This window comes from Homarus americanus, unplaced genomic scaffold (assembly GCF_018991925.1).
Source record: "Homarus americanus isolate GMGI-L3 unplaced genomic scaffold, GMGI_Hamer_2.0 scaffold40856, whole genome shotgun sequence".
Classification (NCBI taxonomy): Eukaryota; Metazoa; Arthropoda; class Malacostraca; order Decapoda; family Nephropidae; genus Homarus; species Homarus americanus.
Window position 1 is genome coordinate 252,613 of NW_024734615.1, and position 21,451 is coordinate 274,063.

Consider the following 21,451-nt stretch of genomic DNA (forward strand, 5'->3'; position numbering starts at 1 on the left):
TTCATGTACAATCAAAGACAAAGTCGTGTCGCGGTTTTGTCGAAGATTAAATAACTCGTGAACCGTATTATGAGAGCCCTACCACAAGGGCAGAGCGCACCAAAGTTTAGCCCTTCGTATATGTTTCCTAGAATTTCACGACACAGCTTTTGTATGTCATTGTACCTCAGAGAACAGCAACATTACGTGATTGCACCTCCTCCCCACCCTCCCCTGTGCCCCTCTTCTGACTCCCCAAAACATCAATTGCTCCCCAACCATCGATATCACCCCACCCCTGCCCCACATTGCTCCTCCAGGTTTGTTTACACCTATTTGCGGATCTTAACCAGTAACTCGAGAACAATTCACCCTAGTCATCCTTCTTAGTTCAACAAAAGGCATAAAGGGTCGACGAGGAAACTTTTCTCGTAATATCATTTTGACTTTTCCCTCCTGAACTGCTCATCCCACAGACAAGGGTGAGCTTTCGGCACCGCCAATTTTCGTTTGATCTACCGGGACGCGGTTCAGGTGGTTCCTTCAGTAGAAGATTTTTTTTATAGATAATAATAAGATATAATAACTAATATTTTTGGCTAGGTTAGATTAGTTAGATTTGTTTGGTTAAATATGATCGGAATATTTATTCCCCAAACCACTGAATGATTCCACTGGATAATATAGTGTTCAGAAAATAAATATCTTTTAACAGTAAGGTGTCTGAGTTTTAGTAGTACTTCAGGACCGTATACAAACACACACAGTTACTAACTCGCCTCTGTATCATTGGATTGGTCCAAATCGACATTGAAAATAAAGGTAATTTTATTTGGTATATCATTTTGACGACCCGCGCGTTTTAATATCAGTGCATGACCTAAAATTAACTATTTCGGCAATTTCTGTTTTAATTTTCTTCTTACTAATTAGGAAGCCGATGAAATATTAGGAATAACATTGAGTAAACTGAATCTTCCAGGTGGGTGGGTAGTGCTTGGGCAGGTGGTGTGTTCCTGCTGGTGAGGAGTCGGTGGACGTGTTCCTGCTTGAGTGAGGGGGTGGGTGGTGCGTTCCTGCTTGAGTGAGGGAGTGGGTGGCGTATTCTGCTGAGGTGAGGGGTGGGTGGTGCGTTCCTGCTGAGTGAGGGGGAGGGTGGTGTGAACACCTGCTGGTGAGGGAGTCAGTGGACAATGTTCCTGCTGAATTGAGGGGTGGGTGGTGCGTTCCTGCTGAGTGAAGGGGGAGGGTGGTGCCGTTCCTGCCTGAGTGAGGGGGGAGGTGGTGTGTTCCTACTTGGTAGCAGGGGTGGGTGGTGCGTTCTGTTGGTGAGGGGGTGGGTGGTGCATTCCTGCTGGTGAGGGGGGGGAGGGTGGTGCGTTCCTGCTGGTGGGGGGAGGTGGTGCGTTCTGCTGGTGGGGGGGGAGGGTGGTGCGTTCCTGCTGGGTGAGGGGGTGGGTGGTACGTTCCCTTCTGAGTGAGGGGGAGGGTGGTGCGTTTCCTGCTGGTGAGGGGGAGAGTGGTGCGTTCCTGCTGAGTGAAGGGGAGGAGTGGGTATGTTCCTACTATGAGTGAGGGTGGGTCAAGTGTTCTTAGCAACATTTGTGTACACGGAAGTGATTATCCTCTGCCGTACATTAATCCTCTCGCCATCCTCCCGTTTTATCCTGTTTTACTGCCTGTAATTGAGGTCAGGAGTTTTTCAGCCACTGGGTTTATTTGCTTTGTGTTGAGTTGCCCATAGTTACTCGAATAAACAAACAGTTCCTTCGTTTCTTTGGTCAAAGAAATCCAATGCGAATTATATGGTAACCCCTGACCTTTATGAAAGAGTATTTATTCACGTTATGTGGAAAAGCAGGATTTGAATTTACAAAGCTGATAAAACTGCGCTAAGACATCAAACAAGATTAACTGTTGTTTTTTTCATATAATAAATTACTGTTTTTCGCAGAGGTTATAAACACCGATATTAATAATTACAGTATGTTGTCATTACCACTGATGCTTAACAATGTGGTGTTTGGAATAACGCGAAACAGTGATTTGAGTTTAGAGCATCTGTCCGTACCATGCTGGTGGCCCCAATAAAAATGTAAAAACATTGATCTTGTCGAGTGAAAAATGGCTATAAATTTCAAGATTTCGAACAATAGAACTTTATTTCTCATATTAAACCCTTATTCTTTTTATTTATAAGCATAAAAAACAATATATTTAACTAAGGACAGTGACTATATTCTTAGTTATAAAATTTTCCCAAAGTGACCATTATTTACTACCTATCCAATATACTGAAAAAACACCACACCACATTAATATATACTTATGAAGGGTTAAATACATTGAAATGTTTATACATTCACCAAACATATTTTATTCATATAAATCGATTTCCACTTACAAATAAAAAGTTAACATTATATTGACAAAGAATTATTCTATATAAAGACTAAAAGTGAACACAAAACACAAACAACTCCACCATTAATTTTACGACTCAGTGGCAAAAACACCAGAAGAAACACACAAGGGGAAACAGGTGAGCTTCACACTGTAAATAACGATACAATATTTAAAAGCACATGCACAGTACACTACACACACAATACAAAACATCCACGTATCAAACACACTGAATATACGAAAAAAACAGCGCACCACACACACACACACACACACACACACACACACACACACACACACACACACACGTCAGATGCTCAGAAAACAGCCATTCTACCTAAGGATAGTACACCCATCAAAATATCAAGAAAAATATGATTTTAGCAATACCAGAGAGAACGTTACACCTGAACACTCCTAGAACACCTCCAAGAGAACATACATCAGAACCTCCAAAGTGAATGTACTAAAATCTAAATCAAAGCAAAGTAGAACGCACAGTAAAACTAAACTAAACAGAAACAGTCTTAAGAGCACACAAGACTCACCACCAGCAGCAGATCACCCAGGTAGAGAAGGAAATAAACCCACCAATTTTGCACCCTCTCCCAAAAACAAAAAACAAGCAGTTCCCTTAACAAAACACAAAAACAATAAGCACCCTGCAGAATGCCAGAAGGGCTGGCTATCAGAACACCGAGAACTTCCATCAGGAGGCAAAAGGTGGTGGACAAGAGAAAATTGGATTTCTCCTCCTCTTATTCTTTTTCTCTCTCTCTCTCTTTTCGCTTCGAGTCGTTGCAAAGTGAGTATACAGTAGAGAGAGTCAAGGTTCCGGGAGGAGAGCAGGAACAAAAGCAAAGGTCAAAAATTTAATCATGCCGAATAAAATGGATGATGATTTTAGGTAAATGTAATTATTCAAGAAAGCCGGGATGATGGGTTTTGCCCGTGTATGTGTGGTGTGTGTGTGTGTGTGTGTGTGTGTGTGTGGACGCAAGGCAGTCAGGGTGAGGTTATTGGCAATTATAGCATGGGGGAACCTGATAAATGAATATAAAAAGAAAAAAAAACGTGAATTTTATCAAATGTTTTAACTTTTCTAATGTCTATAGTGGCCACATGAGAGAGGAAGAAATTGTAAATAAACTGATAATTATTAACTCATCTGTGAACAGTCTATACTCCTAACACACACACACACACACACACACACACACACAGAAAAAAATCAACGTCATTAACCTATTATACATAATTCATCTCAGGTGTTAATAAAAAAAGTGAACAAACCTGTAAGTAAATTAACAATAAAAAGAAAATTCTGATTATGAGGCATTTAGATATTTTTCTGGTTAAGGTCTTTAAGTAATGTTAACTAAATCTAAATTATTAACATTATCTTTAAACTAAATGTTTATCTCGTGTTAAGGTCGTAGTTCAGGTTGTACTTACACTAATCATCAAATAAATGAGTTAGGACAGGCTGGATAATCACACACTGACATGTCTAAAATTATACGACACAGATAAACTTTAATTTAAATTATCTAACAGTGGAATAAACTCTATATAATTCCATATATAACTGTGGCAATTTTTGTCATCAATTAGGTTATATAAGTAGAATAATATCGTGATAATTCATCTGAGTTATGTCACAGTAAACTAAGCTCTCATTATTCTGCATTATATAACACAGAAAAACAAAATACTATAATTAACCTCTAACTTCACTTCACTGTATTGATATTTCACTATAATCATCATCCACGGTCACTGTATTTATTTACCTTATTTTCCTCTTCTATACTAAATACCCTGTGAGAAGGAAACTGATATTAGTAAATAAACAGTAATACCTAATATTTTTCGAATGCAGGTAAGTTCATATTTTTCTCGTCACTTGAGTTGATATACAAGACTACACCTAGAACACCCAACAGCGTCTACAATGGCACTACCTAATCAACACAGACACTCTACCTTAGCACGAGTTAAAGGCTGATCATGATATCGCATGAAGACTTGTGGATTCGGTTCTTGTTACGTTCATAATCAGTTTTTTTTATCTTTATCATTGGAGATATAGTTGATGAGGAGAGACGATAGATAATATTGGAAGTCTTTATTTGTTGTTATTTCGTTAACTTGTTTATGTTTTTATAAACAGACGAGACTGACTGCCGTTGCCTTGTTCCTATCCCAGTGATCAAGGTCAGGTGGGGTTACAATACTGTGTGTGTGTGTGTGTGTGTGTGTGTATGTGTGTGTGTGTGTGTGTGTGTGTGTGTGTGTGTGTGTATGTGTGTGTGTGTGTGTGTGTGTGTGTGTGTATGCTCTTATACATACGTGAATCACACAATCATCCTCAAACCTGATGACCCATCAACCTCCTTCAGCAACTCAACATCAGGAAACTTGCTTTACCATCACTGAACTTAGGAACAATATTGCAGGGCAGCTCGCCTCTGCAGGACCTTCTGATCGGCTCAGCAACTTGTGGGCTGGACCAGCTCACCGCCACACGCTGATCTTCCATAACTTCACACACAAGTCCACAATCGTCGAGGCAAGTTGTAACATGTTTCAGCGGATAATTCGGTTATAGTGACAACGCTCTCAATCAACATCACGTTTATGATTTATAATGTTGCTATATATAAATATATATAAATTAAATTTCATATATATATATATATATATATATATATATATATATATATATATATATATATATATATATATATATATATATAAAAATTAAATGTGGAGTGTATAACATTGTTTTATTCTACACAGATGCATGATAACCTGTTTGTTGGCTGACCTGCCTGGTCTGAAGGATCACTGGTCGAGCCAGAAGTTGGTTGAGAATCTTATAGTGTTTTTATTTCTTCTTTTCATTACTATTATTATTATTATTATTTACTAATGGTAGTAGTTATAGTGGGAATAGTACTAGTAATAGTAGTGGTTGTAAGATTTCACTCTAAGTAATTAAGTAAAGTGTGAGTGTCTTATTTCCAGCCATCGTTCCCAAAACAGTAGCAGTTACAGACCTGAAACTAACACACTTAATCTGGGTCACAATGTTGTGCACTTTGGTACTACTACTTTACTGACCACGGACCCCGGATTGTCAGGTAGAACCAAAAAATCTTCCCCGACGGAATTAAGCTCACAGACCAAACTTCAGCCCGAAAAGAATGACGCACATACACTCACACACATCAAAACTACTAAGAAAGCGCTCCATCTGTTGGTAAACATAACCTTCTTTTATAGAAGCTTCGAGTCAAAGCTCCAAGAGATTCATGTCCACATACCTCCATTGTCTACAGTCACTGAGACGACAACCTATTCTGTTAAATAATACAGTTGATAAAACTTTAAATAACAGATAACTACATTCTGTTTCTCAATCTCACCACGTTTCACGAGTACACGTGAGTATAATTTCAGACTTTGTTATTTGTTAATGATGACGCATATAAGGTACTACATGAGACACCCTCGAGATGAAAATCCACCAAGTCCAAAATGAAAAAGATTCATTTATCTGCCCCAAAGATTTTCAAACGAGGAAAAAAATATGTTGTTTATTTATGAATTTCCACCGACAGTAAAATTAATGAAATCACGACTCCCCTAAACAGGAAAGTGATTATCTTACTAATGGATGATCAAACGGTAATGAAAAATGTTGACGACACACACACACACGTATCGTTCAGGTCACAGGAACAAAGTCAGTATCAATTTATATCCTTCATCAGAGACAAAACGTAAATATATGAACGCCATCTGATGACATTGCGTGGTTCTAGTCATGGCTCTTTCTGTTTCAAATTATGATTAATTATTTAATTACGTAATCCAAGGCTGAGAAGGATGAAATGCCGGAATAAAAGAAGTGATATCACAAGTGCTTTGACCAACATCTTCCTCTGCCGTGATTGCAGTACAGTGGAGCAGGACGACACCCCCCCCTCAGGTTGAACACTTACCTGTAATAAAAGCGAGGATAAATACATATTATTTCATGACCCAGGCAGAGTAAGTGTGAAAAGGAAAAGAAGGAATGATGGAGGTAGAGGTATGATGAACGGAGAGACAAACAGACAGGAGAACATGGAGACTGATATATAAGGACAACTGGAAGAAAGAAAGAAGACAAGAGGTAAAGTGTATAGGGTGTTTGGGATGACGGAGAGGGCAAGGGTGAGATGGTGAGACACGAGGAGAGGAGAGAAATGAGGGTGTACAGGGAACTTGTAGCAGGTGCACTGGGTGGAGGGTGACCGCCTACATCGTGGAAGGGAAAGGCGTAATAATACATTAAGCAGGAAACGGAAGTGGATAAGGGGAACAGAAAGAGCCAAGGAAACATGTAACGGTAAGGTGTTGTTGTCAACCATGTGCACACACACACAATGTACATTGAGACACAGAAAAAGAGAAAAAAATGTTCAACATGACCACAGCTCAGCAGACCAGCGTCCGTTCTGGTATATATTCAGTGTGTCAGCAGCCAGCCTTCAACACTAACTTAAACGAGTTAAGGAAATTACCTGCGTTAGCCACAAGTAATTCTTAATATCCGTGTGATTACTACTCCTGTTATATATATATATATATATATATATATATATATATATATATATATATATATATATATATATATATATATATAGTAACCTAATTTCAGGTTTAAAATCTCAGTTAAAGTAGATCGGCTTAACTCTGATGATTACCTCAGAAGATCCGCTTACGTCACTAATCGTTTATCTCATAATCACCGGATCTTTAGTTACACAGTCTTGTGCTCGGCAGCTCAGAGGTTCGTACTTTAATATCCAACCTGAGGGGACACGTGACGACCCATCATCCTGGTACACTGAAAGCTTCCTTCCACTTGAGACCAAAATACATGAAAATTACACTGTAGCTAGTAAAGGCTTCTTACAACACGTGAAGCGAGTCAACAATGACGTAACAAGCCTTCGTCAGTCAGACTTTGTTTTGAGAACCAGCCTCCCCCAGCACGATGATCCCGAGTAAAAGGTGACGACGATAACTGGAATTTATAGCCCTTACTACTTAATACCTTCTCTAACTTATATTAGTTCAAGAAATGGTTGTCTCATTGGCAGTAAGTGTGGTGACGAAGCTTATGTATTCTCGAGGGTTTGGCCAGTGTTATTCAGACTATCTCAGTAACATAACATTATTTGTATCTTCACTAAATTACAATATTAATGTCACATATATAGTTCAGTTAGTCTTTTGTCAATAACGAATGGAAAAAAGATACAAAACAAGAAGCATAATATTAGTAGTGACACAAGGAACTGACCCGACAACCCAAAAACCATATGTCATCAGATCTTTACGAGAGATATAAGGGAAGTGGTCACCGCAGCACGGGTCATGTTGCTATTGTTGAGACACGCGTCAAACAATGGAGGAGGGAGGACAGTACCGTGAGGGGAGGGGAGGGGAAGAGGGTGGTAGCATGATGAATGTGACAGCCCAACCACTTATAACATTTAGGGAGAGATTTACGAGGAAAATAGCAAGTGGAAGGGATACGTGCCGAAAAAAATATGTCATTGGGAATTACGAGGAAAAATGGTGGTGAATGGTGGTGAGAATAACAGTAAGGGAGAATAAATACCAGAGGAAATGTATTATTCGCTGGGTTCTTGTGATAAATGAGATGTGAAGAATAGCAGAAAATAGTCGGAAGTAGTAGATGAAAATAACGGGTAACACTAGAGAATTACGAAAGAAAAACTGCAAATAAGGACTTAAAAATTACAAACACAAGTAAAAAAAAAAAGAAAACAAAATAAAATGTCTGATAATTTACGGTGAAGAAATCTAAATCTTATAATTTTTTAAAGAAAAAATCAAAGTTTAAGAACTATAAGAAACACAACAGGTGATAGCAGAACACCTTGAAGAACACCTCAATAACTGAAAGATTTTAGAACAAGAATAACATTAAATACTTCGGAATTAAGAGTAACAGAATCTGAAGAAAATATTGAAATACTATTAACTGGATAACAACAACACCAAAAATAGCAATTAGGTTAGTTTATTATCTTTAGTTAATGGACACACACACACACACACACACACACACACACACCCTTCACCCTACTTCCGTGAGAATACAGGATCAAAGACTGGATAAAAATAAGAATTAATATTAGTTTAATTACTGACGCAACCAACTACGTCCTTGAGACAGACGGCATAACCAACTGGATATATCTGTGAATGGTCAAATAATTTCTTTTCTTTCCCTCTCCTTCCTCCTCCCTATCAACCTCATACTTCTCTTCTCTCTCCTCCCCCTCCCCTTCCCTCTCCTCCTCTACTATAACACATGCCAGTAACTTGCAAGGTGGTTGCCGATTCTTCCGTGAAATATTCCGACAGGTCATAATCTTCATGCCTCCTAAACCTTAAGAGTCTTGTAGCCGCATCTATGATAGGGACTTTCCATCCATGTTAAGTTCATAGATGTGTGTGTGTGTGTGTGTGTGTGTGTGTGTGTAGGTGGTCCAGTTCAGTGCCGGCCACGCTGCTACTGCACTGAAGGTTTAGTATACAAGGTGTTGGGGCCCACAGTCACTTTTTCATCGGTTGTTGTAAGAGTATGAATGTTTTTTCTTTTAAATCTATGATATAAGTTTAATGGAATCACATGTGACTGAATATAATGAAAGACAAAAAAAAATAGAAGATGGTGTTAATGGTAAGGTATAGAGGAGAGAGAGAGAGAGAGAGAGAGAGAGAGAGAGAGAGAGAGAGGAGAGAGAGAGAGTAGAGGTGGGCGTGGCAGTAAGAGGGAGGGTTAAGTGGATGCAGCGTGCAGAACGTAAATCAATTAGCTCAGGGTTAATGCAAGGGAGAATGTGGGAGGGTGTAGCCATGATTACCCTGATAGTTGGCTATGCTTCAACAGGCGACCGAAAGGAGGAGGTGAGAAGGTATTAGGAGAGGTCTTGTAAGGGGTAGTAGTGGGATTATCCTACAGTACAACACCGGCTTTGAAAAATGACAAATTAGAAGGTTGACATGGATGACAGACAGGACAGCCATGTTGGATGATGGAGGTTATGACAAAAGACGACTTTATATATGAAAAAATATGTATATAAATATTAAAACTATCGCCAGGATTAAACAGATGTACAACTATATACAACAATGAACAAGCTAGTAAACAGTAAACAATAATCATTAAACATAAGACAGTCAATTGTTTATACATATCAACAGTTGAGGGAAATAGAGGTAGACTAGATTATCAGCCAATCGGGAGACACTTAATAAATTCACATATAAACACAACACATACATTAACATATCAACTGTGGCAATTGAATATTAATAGACACAAAACAAAGACTTAATAACAGTTTAGATAACCAGGGACAAGAGACGAGGCGAACAACGGGGAGTAAATAATTCTCGAGGTGAAGTTAAGTAGCCTTGGGGGAAGGAAGGGACGCAAGAAGAATTAACTAAAGCAGTGTATACGAAAGAGAAAAACAGGTGAGGGAAAAAAAAATATGATGAAATATATAAACTATAATTGTTTTTTTTAATATTTCTGCCCGAGTGTAAATAAAAAATTAGTTCTTAAACATTTTGATGGTTAGGTTAGGTTAGGTTAGGTCAAGTATCAGATGAGGTAGTCCAATGTGTGAAAATTCTTGGGCTAAACAGAAAGTGTTGTGGATATTATAAAGTTATGTCCTATGAGTACGATAATTTAACCTTTTGAGTACGATGACCTAACTCCTTGAGCATGATGACTCCAGGGCCGTAAGTCATCGTATTCAATGGGTTAATTCATAGTGCTCGAGGGATTTAATGTCATCGTACTCAAGGAGGTATATTATCGTACTCAAGAGGGTGTAAATTATCGTACTCAAGGGGGTAAGTGAGTATGATAGACTAACTAACACTTGACATTAATAATAAAGAGATGAGGTGGAACAAAGGAGTGTAGGCTGTTTATAAGAGTCAAGTATCAATTTCCTGTAAAGTTTAAGTAAGTTCAATAAAAAGCTAAAGAGGTTGAGAAACTTGATGTCTGAATCATGTAAAGGTAAATGTTTGTTTATATGTAGAGGGAAACAAAAACAAACAAACACAACGAGATTCATTTTTCCCCCTGCAGCATAACAGAGTTTAGTATATCAACACCAGTTAATGTGTACCATTAATATTGTCAAATACAAACTCATCCCCGACAACAAGCAAAAAAACACAAAAACAAATTAGATCATTCTTGTTTATTTACGTATATATATATATATTTCCCTGTTTGTTCGGTGTTTGGTTTAGAGATGAGTCATGAATAATTAAAAGTTACTAATGAGGTTCATGTGTTGACTTGATGTCAGTATTATTTCCCCTAACTGTGGGTACATATTGGATAACATTACCGTACATTACACCTCATAATATGTACCTGTACCTTGTGTGTTAATATGTACCTATACCTAATGTGTATTGTAATTTAGTTTATCGATTTGATGCTAAAGAAATGTAGTGGGTCTCGTCGGTATATAAGGAAGTAATGTACTGCACTCGATTTCCTTCCCTTCCCAAACTGTAAAACTAGATACCCACTCACAACTCGAACCAGCGACCATGAGTACAAGTTGTGACGTGCCACCAATGAATCCTTAATAACACTTGAACATGTACAGAACTGCATATGAGCTTGGTAGACACACACACACACACACACACACACACACACACACACACACACACACACACACACACACACACACACACACACACACACACACACACACACTACAAAAACAAGATCATGCCATCTTTAAACCCCGAAAACAATTCTTCACTAAACCATCACTATTAACCTCTTCACCATGGGGACGCAGCTTTTAATATTCGGCAAACGCTAGACGATTTTATTCAGCTCAAGAGGGAGCTCAGACACAATGGATTAATAAATTACAGTACCAGATATGATAAATTTCAAAAAAAATAAACTTCTTATACTTTTGAAAGAGAAGAGGAATAATACCTGATTATTACTAAAAGTTACAATCGGTAATATAGCCTTATACCCTGAGATCATGGGTCTGGTACAAGAATTCAGAGGCAATACACTACACGCAATATGTGTATACCATTCCTGATGTGTAATACAGATGGAATACTTGAGAAGTTTGACCTCTTAGCGTTATGTATTAGAAAATCTGGTTTCATTGGTCAGGTTAGGTTAGGTTAGGTTAGGTTAGGTTAGGTTAGGTTAGGTCATTTGTGTTTATTTCATTCCAATGCTCGAATGTGATGACGGTATATGAGGAACAGACACATCAATTCTATAATACAAAAGTGATGAATATTGGTTAAGTTATCCCGTCTGGTTCTAAAGTGAATGTTGGCTCCGTCAATTGGTCAGGTTAGTAGTGAGTGGTTGTAAGCCTCTAACCTGACCCTGACCTTAAGACCACAGTCACGAAATGTTGAACTATTTTGCAAAGTTTGTTTGTGGTGTGTGTGTGCGCGTGTGCGTGTGTGTGTGAGCGTTTGTTTATCGCTGAACAGGTAACTCGCACTGTGTTTGTTAGGTGAACATCAGTAAGAACACTTCGCCCTTTAAGTTAAACAATGTTTAACTCACAAAATAGTAATTTTCAGTTTGATCATTATTAAACTCTCTGCATTCACACTCAACCTTTCTCTTCTTCGTAAGAGAAATAGACTGCGCCATAATGCGCCTTGAAATCTCTATCACTGCTATAATAATATAACAACTGAAGCACTATGTTGTACTCGCAGCACACAACCTTTGCTTGTCCTTTTCATGGGTAACTGACGCAGTCACGCACGGCAGAATTGGACCAGGTGGGTACAGAGTCTGAACACGTGCAGGACCTTTACGTACCCAAAAACATAGACAAACCAATACATCTTACATCATAGAAAATTTAAAAGAGAAATCGACACGTGTATCATAGACTACAAACATAATCCTACATACACCTGACTGTAGGTTAATATGACTTATACTCGTCGTAAAAGTAAAGAAAAAGGAACACAACACATAAGTATTTTTGGTATGAGAGATAACGGGGGAGGAGAGACAAGAGATAACGGGGGAGGAGAGACAAGAGATCAAAGGTAGCTGGAGAGAGATATTCATAGAACTGCAGCAATGGAAAGAGCAGCACGTGTGTCAGTGGTGGAGAGGCGGACAGGCAGACACAGACAGACAAGACAGCCAAAAAAAAAGACAGACAGACTCCATCAAGTGTATCACAGTGAAGTCTAAAACCAACAGGTATTCTCTAAGGTAATCCACTTAAGATACTATAACAGGTAAACAGGTGAAACTTTACACTGACAGTACTACACCTGGGCGACTGAATATAACTCAGTGTATTTTTAGCATAAGAAACTAAAGGGAGAAAACAGACAATGACATCAAAGGGCGCAGTAGAGAAATATTCATAGGATGTGTGAATATTAAAGCGCTGAGTGGGATGACATCTTTACCTGGTGTGAGTGTGTGTGTGTGTGAGTGTGTGAGTGAGTGAGTGTGTGTGTGTGTGTGTGTGTGTGTGTGTGTGTAGATTATCATAATTCTTTATTGTTTAGGTAAAATTATTGTATATTTAAGTCCTAAACCATAAGATCATCCGAAATCAATGTGATAAGAATGTAAATAAAGATACGAACGAAAATATAGTAAATAAATGAGGATAAACAGAAAAGAGGAGAAGAAGTTAAGAACCTGAGAGAAGACTTAAAGGATTCAAAAGAACGAGGAGATAAAAAAGAGCGAGAGTTAATTGAGAGACTGAAAATAATTGGGAGATAGAGAGAGTGTGAAGTGAAGATTCTTAGGATAGTACTGAAAATAAAACTAGTAGGAGCAACAGGAAAATAATGGGAGGGAGAAAGGAAGAATAGAAGGAATCAAAAGGAAAGAGAGAGAGAGAGAGAGAGAATAAGTAGAGAGAGAATGGAAAGGGGAGAGGAGAAAAAAAAGAGTCAATCAAAAAAGAAAGAGAATGGAAGAAAAAAGAGAGGGAATGAAAAGGGGAGAGAGGAGGAGAAAAGGGACAGAGGGAGAGAGAAATGGAGAAAAAGAGAGACAGGTTCAACAATAGCTAGGGGCTGTAGAACAACAGACACAAAGGGAGGGAGAGAGGGGAGGAGGGAGGGAGAATAAATGATGATAATGGGGGGGGAGGATTTCCTTTATTTGACGCACAATTTCGGTGTGTGTGTGTGTGTGTGTGACTGGTTAGTGTTGCTGCTGCTGCTGCTGCTGCTACTACTACTTCTGCTTCTACTACAGTTTCCAACAACAATATCGGATACAAGGTTTGAGACGAATTTGATATCAGTTGTCCCTTGAGCACTACCCATTTCAGTTGTCCCTTGACCACTACCCGCTTCAGTTGTCCCTTGAGCACTACCGCTTCAGTTGTCCCTTGAGCACTACCCGCTTCAGTTGTCCCTTGAGCACTACCCGCTTCAGTTGTCCCTTGAGCACTACCCGCTTCAGTTGTCCCTTGAGCACTACCCACTCCAGCAGGGATCACACACAACACTGAGCTAAATCATCACCAGAGGATTACGGTGTACGGGGCTGGGTCAGTCACTATCTCGAGAGGAGTAAGTATACTTCAGGGGTGCGGCGGCATAGTGGATACAACACTCGCCACTTGCACTAAGGGTCATTGGTTCGTGTTCGGGGATACCCACTTCACTCAGGTACAAATGGACACTTAACTTTACAACTGGGGCAGTGAAAGAGGTCGAGTGTAGTGTCGGCCATGTTGCTTAGTAGTGTACCAGAGGCTTAGTAATTAGTTTACTTTATTCACAGTGAGACACGATGGGCGGTGGGGGGTGTGTGTTCGACCTTGGCCAGTGGCGAAGCTCCTGCCTACGATTGACGAAGACATATTGGCAGATTTCGACAGATTTGAGCGTTTGTTATGTATTTAATAACACGTGTGAGGTAGCACTAGCATTAAGATTTAAAGCTGTTTACGTGAGGTAAATTTTCGCTAAGGACTAACTCAAAATTTCGGATAAAAATTAAGACCGTAAACCATGAGTTGAAAAATATGTTTTTTATCTATTTACAGAGGCAGAGCGGCTCCTGCTTACAGTGTATTGACTCTGACAACCCGGGACCGGATACTTCTTGCTTTAAACCTTCTTCAAGCTACCCTGTACTTTGGGGTAATATGGTCATATTACCCTTAATTATATATAATTCCAATTACGGTCATTTTATTAGTCAAAGTTCAGCAAATTTTAGTTTGGATGGAAATATTATATACTGCCAACGTTAATTGTTTATATACTGTACAAATACACACATTATATATATATATATATATATATATATATATATATATATATATATATATATATATATATATATATATATATATATATATATATATATCACGAAATTTAATTATAGCGCTATATATATAGTCTACAAATCCCGATGAGATTAAGCTCTTTATCATTACAGCTGCTGGGCTGACGAGGTTAATGATCGCCATGAATATTGCCAATAACTTATATCTATATTAATTTTATTTTCATATATTATCTCCTCCAGTCAACAAAGACACTTATTCTCCTCTAGTCTTTCACCCAGTACCTGGTGTACACCTCTCACCCAGTACCTGGTGTACACCTGTCACCCAGTACCTGGTGTACACCTGTCACCCAGTACCTGGTGTACACCTGTCACTCACCCTGTACCTGGTGTACACCTGTCACCTAGTACCTGGTGTACACCTCTCACCCAGTACCTAGTGTACACCTGTCACCCAGTACCTGGTGTACACCTCTCACTCACCCTGTACCTGGTGTACACCTGTCACCTAGTACCTGGTGTACACCTCTCACCCAGTACCTAGTGTACACCTGTCACCCAGTACCTGGTGTACACCTCTCACTCACCCTGTACCTGGTGTACACCTGTCACCCAGTACCTGGTGTACACCTCTCACCCTGTACCTGGTGTACACCTGTCACCCAGTACCTGGTGTACACCTGTCACCCTGTACCTGGTGTACACCTGTCACCCAGTACATGGTGTACACCCAAAAAGTCGTCAATCTTTCACCTGACTTAACCAACACCTGATATTCTCTCAAACTTTAATTAAGGTATAAAATATGCTCTGGAGAGAAGGGTAGACGTGAATATTAATTAGCAAGTGGACCAGGTAATTGGTTTGATGAACAACCATCAGGAAAAAGGGAGATTTTTATAATAACTTTCGTAACTAGTTGAAGATAATCATTTTCTTGACGCAGCTCAACCATTACTAACTTAAATTATTTTTCCTTTCATTTACCGGAAAAGTTAGACGGAAGTGTTTTTCCGACACAGATTCTAATACGTAAATCTGTAAGTTCTCCTATATATATATTTTCAAGTATTGTCTTGAGTAATATTTACAACATGTCTGACGTTTTACTTTCACCGAACGAAAGGAGGGAATTTTAACTTAACTACCAATTCAAGGAAATATTTCCATAAAGGTGATATTCCCGGTGAAAATGGCATATAAACGCACCTCATTAAAACAACTCACAGGTAACGACAACTGTGAGTACTTACCTTCACTAATTACTCCCTGGAGGTCTAGCAAATGTTGTTGTTGTGTTGTTGTTATTGGTGGAGGTGTTGCTGGTGGTGGTGCTGTTGTTATTGTTGTCATTTACATACAAACACGATACACATATACATTACGCACTATATATATATATGCAAGTAAATCACTGTAGGTGCGCGTGATCCAAGTATATGCTGATAACCACAAGGAAAGAAGAAAACACGAAGTTCCCAAGCGCTTTCGTGTAATTCACAAACACAAGCACATACACACTCACTACACATACACAAACACAAACAATCGACGTCGACGGAAAATCAGCCAATATTTGAGGGAAAAGGTATTAACAGAAAATGTTTGAGGGGTAACTAGTGAAAGCGAGTCCGAGTGCCGCTTTAGTCGTTAGGATCTACCAGGGCGAGGGAAGAGCAATCACGGTACATTAAAGTATAAACAAATGTAATACCTCCAAAAAATGTAGAGATGATAACAATAATAATAATAATAATAATAATCTGAAGGTAATACAGTTAACCAATTTAATCAAACCAGATGAAAGGCAATACTGTAGGCGGCCCCCTGTGATGCTGTACTGTCTATCTCATCAGACGAGTAAAAGGTAAGGCCTACTGCCTACCTTTAATTAACTTAGGCCTACTTCAAGTCTTCAACCACTTGTGACTCGAGAGGGAAGGGTCATTGTGTTGGTTTTGAGGGAAGAGGGTGAGGTGGGATGGTGGTGTGGGGGGGGGTAGGTGGAGGAGGACAGAGTGAAGGTAAGGGGTGTGGAGGGGTGAAGAGATGGGGAGAGGAATGAGGGAAAAATGAGTGGTTCGGAGTGGGGAGAGGAGAGGTGACGAGAGTCGGGGAAAGTAAGGAGGAAGTGAAGAAAGGGAGACGAGGGAGAATAGTGTTAGGGAAAATGAGAGAAGCGAAGGAATGGCGAGTCGAGAGTGAGGGGAGGAAGAAAGAGTGAGGAGAGGGAGGAAGAGAGCAAGAGGTGGGAAGAATTAAATGAGAGAAAACGTAGGAAAATGAGGAGAAAGGGAAGAAAGTGGAGAGGTAGACTGGCAGAGGGATGGTCGTGTGTGGCAGAGGGATGGTCGTGTGGCAGAGGGTGGGCAGAGGATGGTCGGCAGAGGGATGGTCGTGTGGCAGAGGGGTGGTCGTGTGGCAGAGGGGGTGGTCGTGGCAGAGGGATGGTCGTGGCAGAGGGATGGAGGGTCGTGTGGCAGAGGGATGGAGGGTCGTGTGCAGAGGGATGGAGGGTCGTGTGGCAGAGGATGGAGGGTCGTGTGGCAGAGGGATGGAGGGTCGTGTGGCAGGGGAAAAACTTGGTTGTGAGAGGATGTGTGTGGGGGAGGATGGAGAGTGAGGGAAGGGGAGGGAGAAAGGGAGAGAGGGAGAGGAAAGATAGGTGGAAGAGTTAAGGAGGAAAGAGGAAGATTGAGGGAAGACAGGGAGAGTAAGGAAGGAGTAAAGGGAGTTGAAGAGGTGAGTGTGAGGCAGAGGAACACACACACACACACACACACACACACACACTTTTTTGTTTTCTTTAGTTGCAACAGTGAGACACACATATTATACTGTCACATTTATTATAGATTTCCTGAATTCTTGTATTAATATATAAGTCAATGAAAGGATATTGGAATGAGGTATTGATTAAAGCCACAATTTTCTATGATCAAAGCATATGTTCATGTCTGGAAAAATTCTTGGAAGGAATCTAGAATATCTTTGTGTCTCTAATGAAAATTCCATCGAGGCAGAAATATGACACCTCTTAAGATTACACAAATATGTTTCAGCTATAAATTTGTTGTTGGTGTGTGTGTGTGTGTGTGTGTGTGTGTGTGTGTGTGTGAAATAAATTACATATTATCGCCACAGTACGAGACACAAGCACGGAGCTGTAGTGGTGAGGCCAGACTGCAGGGGGACACACACACACACACACACACACACACACACACACACACACACTGCCCACCAAGGAAGCCTCGACTGACTCCCAAGATCAAAACAAAATCAGACAAATACCATGTTGATGTACGTGTCTGCTCGTATTCTGTGTATACTCGTGTAAGTAAGTATGGTCGTTTTTATGGTATGCGTGTTTGAGTGTGTGTATGTGTGTGTATTTAAGCTCAGTTATGTTTCCACTCACACCTAGTAAAAGCCACTGGGTGTAAAATGGCAGTTAATGGAGGATTAAACTTATTTAAAATAATTTAATGAAAAGATTTATTGCTTAAAACTTTTTTATTCATATCCTTAAAATTCCTGCATGACTTATTTCTTCTGCATTTGAATTCGTTTTAACACCTGCATAAATCTCCTGACTGAATACGAGTGACTAAACCTTTTGATAAGTCGCTTGTAAGACCTCCCAAACGAACAAAAAACCTAATCAGTCAAGTCAGCGAAGGTACACGGAAAACATCACTCGCCCACTACAGCAAGACACTGACTCTCCCCGAGGTATAACTATACTCTTCTTCATGTCCCATCTCTTGTTTTAATCCCCCTGGTGAGAGCAACTTATATTTTGTACACACCTTGAGCATTTCTGTGTCTATATACATAAGAAGTTCAGCAACAGCATCCAGAATCATTACGTCAAGCTGATATTTAGAATAACTTAATATATCCTCCGCTAGACTGATGGTAGACGTGCACAAGGTCTTACTACACACGAGCTTGTTTTGATAACAGGAAAGGCGGCACTAATCACAGACAGGAGATGATTTTGAAGAATGAGTCGTTCCGCATCGATTCAGGTTCCTGTTGTTTTGCTACGCGGTGTCGGGGGGCGGGGGGGTGTCGGGCGGGAGGTGGTCAGCATTACATCAAACCCCTGTCGATACCGAACTTGGTGCTGCTGAAGTCGTGGATAATAACAGATATTCGCCATATTCCCCTAAGTATTGTAAAGAGAAGAACGAACACTGAACCTCTCGATTTTGGTGTTCCTAATGTAACTATTTCAAGTTATTAATGACATACAGACATACTGAAGATGCAGTGGAAAAGCGGATAAGTTATTCTTAGTTGTAGTGGACATACAATTCGACAGTTTCCACTTCTGCTTTACTCCTCTTTTTCCACTCCACACAAGAGCCAGAGTGAGTTATTATCCATGGTAAATTAATTCATGTCACCACCCGTTATACACCTGGGGGCTACCTGGTCATGGCTCATGTGTGTGTGTGTGTGTGTGTGTGTGTGTAAATATGGGGTCAATGTAGATAAGATAGAGGCCGAGATAAATCAATAAAGTATGCAACATCGTACCCACCCACCCACCCACCCACCCACCCACCCACAACAGGCAGTAAGCGGGTCTATCACGGACACATCATTATAATATGTATTTAGTTTATATCAACCCCATCGATGACACGATTATCTTTTCATCTCTGTTGCACTATTCAGAGGTCTCCATATCGGCTGTTCGTAAAGCGATAATAGTTCAATACCGAGCGAAGCCTTAATTCTTAATAGCTCTTATCTAGGGCATGAACCAAGATAAAATATGTGGTTCATGACCTTAAAACGCATACAGAAATAACATAGTGGCCTTCAGGAGACAAGCAGAATAATTCGTTTTATTATTTACATGTTATAACCTTACTATGGGGGAAAATAGCAGAGGGACTTCTTATAGACCAACAAAGGTTCTTAATTCACTTTCCTTTGCTTTAACAAGTATAAACTACTCTGGGTTATTAAGTATTATTCACAGCTATTAATTATTTTTTGGGTTAACTTGAGCTAGTAGGTTATTGAGGAGAGTTCCCTAGGTTTTAATTCTAAGTGTTATAAACAACTGTTAAACCAGACGGACTCTTAAAATAAACCAGAATACACAAAAATTTTCATCCCTGATCGACTAGTACTTACATACCAGATATTCATTCATACACTGACACAGTATCTCTCTCTCTCTCTCTCTGTCTCTCTGTCTCTCTCTCTGTCTCTCTGTCTCTCTCTCTGTCTCTCTCTCTCTCTCTCTCTCACACACAAAACCGAGAGAGGAAACGATCACCAGTACAGTATCTCAGCGAGTTAATAATGAATGATCAACTTCTCGGTGTGTGTGTGTGTGTGTGTGTGTGTGTGTGTGTGTGTCCCTCTATTATCGGCAGGATGCATTACCTAATAACCTGTTTCACCGATACATCACCTGAATTATATCCTGGGTCGCTATTTTGGGCAATAGTTAACGCCCGACTGGAACCCGTATTTTAGGCAACTTTTTTTTTTTTACTACTGACCTCATATTTCGGGGTTAAATTCTTTATTTTAAATTAAACATGATAATTACATACCAGTAGGAACCTTTCATTTCAGAAATCTTAAAAAAAATCGTCATATATGTATGTATAAAACAGTTAATATATTTATCTATATAACAATCATTATCGATCTAGTTTTTCCGATATATATGTTCATTCTTTTAATTTACCTTCTCTCACGGGACGCATTACCAGCTACAACCTGAAGTTAAGACGAGAGGATGTACTGTACTTTCCCCGACGGTGAAACAAGACCTCAAGTAAAGCTTCCCTCACCCTCATCTAGCTCACGTGTTTAGATAACGTCAAGTTTTCCTTAGTTATTGAAGGTTATTATTTACCACAGAAACTTACAATTGAACGTTACTTTATGATTCTGAACGATAATAACTATTTATGCATTTTTACCACCCGGAGTTTCGCGATTAATACAATATATAGAATGTAGGAGTTATGCTAGAGTGGAGTAAATATTTATATGTAGTTCGGTACATATGCAGCAGAAGCCCCCCCTCGTATTACATGGTTTAAACCCGAAGTCAGCATATGTAAAGTGACGAGTGGTGGCAATAATGTAGGTTTCAGGGCTTATGTAATTAATGTGGAATAATTTGTCACGGAAGCTTAGGTTAATATCGTTGCTAATTATAAACCTTGGGTTTGAGCCACGAGTTTGAGTTGGAATTAGTTTTTTTTTTTTTTTTGGTTTTTCATTGTATTATGCACAGCAGCTAAAGTTTAAATTTGCTAATTTGACGTTTCTAAATACCTTATACTATATTTAGGTTTAATGACACAGTTCACAATTAAAACAAAAGCATCGAACAACAAACTTCCCAAAAATAAAGATTGATAAAACTTGCAATAAAACAACAAATAAACAAACACAAATATCCCCTTACAATGCCGTTTTCTATGAAGCAGCAAAAATAACCTAAAAGTACTTCAAAAACTCGAGATACAGAAAAATCACAACAACTTTAAGTCTCGTGTCTCTTTTTATTCACCCGTGTTTAAGACGAGTGTGGCAGACGATGTGGAGGGGATGTAGCGAGGGTGTCCGAGACGTGAAGAGATCGACCGTAACCCCCTC